A 3,561-nucleotide genomic window follows, 5' to 3' on the forward strand; every position below is an offset into this window, starting at 1 on the left:
GTAGTCATCCACAGAATCAGCAGAGGTGCCATAAGCTATTAGCCTCATAGCAGCTGTGCATTTTTGCAATCCCGAGGCACCAAATCTTCCTGTAGCATCTGTCTTTGCTGAAAGAAGGGATGACGTTCTTCTAAAGTTTGCTTTATTCGGAGAAATATATGTTTGTTCATACGAAATCTCCGACGAAATAACTGTGGGGGAAACACAGGATGGTCAGCAAAGTAGTCATTATATTCCATAAACGACTGTGTCCATCCTCACGATCCCTTGGAACAGGAATCCTTGGTGCCCTTGGAACTTGATTTAACATTTGATATACTTCAATTGGATTGGACATAAAAACTTCATCCATCATTCGATTAACATGACGATTGGCTTGCCTTTGTCTTTCATATTGTTGTGTTTGGCTATTTTCTGAATTGGATGAATGAAGAATTAGAAGAGTTGGAGCTTTCGTCGGATGACATGTTATTAAAACCAAGTTAATATGAGAATGGAAGGTAGAAGTTCTTTAGGGGAAAAGATGGATGGTTAATCAAGTGAAATGTATCTCATCCATTTCATAGAACAAATGTGTTTGGTATGTAGCCATCTTTATTGCCTTATATGGTAAATTTGAAATCTTGCATGCATGCATTTATTCAGAAAAAAATTAATAATTTTTCAGTAATGTAGATGCATGCATTTGTATTGTCAATATCAACTTAGCATTGTTATGTACGTAAAAGCAATGTAATGTTACTATTACCTTTGCAGTGTCAAGTATATCAGTGTACAGTGTTTATCACTATTACCTTTTCAGTGTTAAGTACATCAATGTCTAGTATCTAATATTTGCTTTTCAGTGTTGGGTACATTAATTCTTTTTCAATGTAATGTAAATCACTGTACATCTTTTGCAGTGAAATATCAAAGTGAATTGATGGGTTTAGTCAGATCAATATAATTATATGTACATATAAAATGTATAATAGATTTTAATACTAGATATGTAATTAGCTTGTTTTTTTTTTAATTAATAATAACATTACAATATAACATTCATTCATTTCCTAAATCAACAACACATTAAAAATTGCCAAAATAAAAATCGAACCTTAGTACCTAAAACAAAAAACTAAAAACCAAATTATTTGAAATTAAGCAACATGTAAACTATGATTAACCATAAACTTAATAAGTACATCAGTCTGAGGGGAACAACTTCTTCAATTCAAAAAATTGTTCTTTAGTTCTTGATCTTCCGAAGATAGGTTTGGCTATGAATCGAGGTGCTTAAATAACTTCATATTAATCTTTCTTTGCCTCCTTGCTTCTTTCTCCCTTTCTAGTTGCGACCTTGTAAGTTCCACTTGATTTTCTGATTGCCTTATAAGGTTCATGTCCTGGCCCGTGTCCAACCATTGTTGCCATGCTCCAACTGGCATATTTGCCATCTTGCTCTTTCCTTTATTTTTGCTAGATTCGTTGCTGGTAGGCAAACTTGAATACCCAATATCACCACTGGTTGGTGTTTCTGGGTTTGATGAAGATGAACAGTTGCCAGCTTCATTGATACATGATCTCTTTGAGTCACTTCTTTGAGTAGATGTTTTTTGCTTGGATTTTTGAGCAATATCTTCACTTGGTTTCCACGCATCATGTTGTATCAAAATGTCCCAAACATGCTTGTCTTGAAAGGTTTTATACATCAATAATGTCTTTATTTTGTCAACAGCATATATACTATATGCTACCTTCATAACATCTTCATCATTGTGATCACCACTTCCCCATCTTGATTCAGCATGAGCATGTGAACCACAAAATTTAGAACATGAAGCATTTATCCTTCTCCAACGGTTTCTAAGTTGCTCCGAACCCCTCATCTTCAACAAATCTTCTCGTGTTACCCCGTCAGTACCTTTTTCGAAACACCTTTGTTTGTATAGTCTAACATTATTATACATTTCCTTAATTTTCCTCCAAAAAACATCCCTCTTTTGGTTAGTGTTAGTTTTTTTTGTTTTGACTAACCTCAAGCCAAGCCTTCACAAGAACCACTTCTTCAGCTTTAATTTTGACCAAAACTTTGTTTTTCCATCTTGATTGCCTCCTTCATGACCTCTTTCATTAACTTCGACTTCTTCAACTTCTGGTTCATTGTCGTCATTTGATCCATTCAAAGTGTATGAGCAATTGAAACTCGGAAGTGCACTATCATCACCTTGTGACATAGGAAATGTTGGATCACCTTGAGAGATTTGAATATTCTCAAAAGATGGGATAACATTTTGAGAATATGAATAATTAGGATTTTGTGGTGGTTGAAAAGGGAAAGGAGTAAAAGTACTTGGATTTGAGAAATTGAGATTTTGTGAACCATGATTCGAAAATTGTTGAAAATTTGTATCTAAATCTGAGCTGAGATCAAGTGGAATGTTAGAATAGTAAGGTTGAAGATTTGGATTATTTTGGGGTTGTGATGAGTTTTGAGATTTGTGGGTTTTTTTTCCTATTAGATTTTGGAAGATTCATCTCTACACAATTTAATAATAAAGAAAGTAATATTCACTAAAATAAAATTGTTTCAAAATACCTCAATATTGGGCTCATTTTATAGAGAAAAATAAAATAGAGTCGTTGGTGTTTTTTTCTTAAGAATTGTATTTTAAAAATTAAGGCCGTTACAAAATTACAACGGGAATAAAATCAGAGCAAATCTCAGCCATTGATTAAATAAATAGGTGCCACAATCCTCTTTTGCCACGTCATCCTAGGTTGTCATAAACACCCACCCACTTGCAATATTTTATTGCATAACCAACCCCAAATGACCGGTTAAAGAAATAACCTGCTGGTTATTGAATTATTCCCCCCAACTTTTTCTCTTTCTTCATTATTTTATTATATTTTCAGTTTCTCTCTCCCAATAACCAACCCAATTGGGCAACGGCTGGGCATACTCTTAGAGTTATAGGTTATTTTATTAATTTCTCCATCTTCCACTTCATTTATAACCACTCATATACCCATTTAATGAGCAATGTGTCCCAATATTTAACCACAACTTTTTGGTTATACTTTTCTCTCTCTTACTTTTACCCAACCACACCACATAATCTATATCTTAAATTCTATCATATATAACTAAAGGCAATTCTCATCCTCAACTAAGTTGAGACATGAATGACTCAAGTAAGGGTAAAATGGGAAATTCACATTTTGCTGCTGAAAAGTGTCTGAAAAGTGTGTTATCCCCACACTGTAACACCCCCAAATTACTCTCTAAAACTAATAGTAATAATCCAACTTTAGGGAGTAACATGGGAGTATTACCGCCACGTGATTACGTAAGGCTTAACAGAGTTTTGCAGCGGAAATAGTACTTAACTTTCATTAATGATAATAATAGTAGTAATAATAGTTTGATACACTTTCAAAGTTACTACACCATTAATACTATGTTAACTAAGTTAAACTAGGTGATCACCGCCCATGGTTCCCAATGCAGCACGTAGTTCACGTTGTCCGATCGCCATCACCTATCTACTCATCAAATGATAAGTAGGGCCAAGCCAA

Source organism: Chenopodium album, chromosome 21 (genome assembly GCF_948465745.1).
Source record: "Chenopodium album chromosome 21, dcCheAlbu1.1, whole genome shotgun sequence".
Taxonomy (NCBI): Eukaryota; Viridiplantae; Streptophyta; class Magnoliopsida; order Caryophyllales; family Amaranthaceae; genus Chenopodium; species Chenopodium album.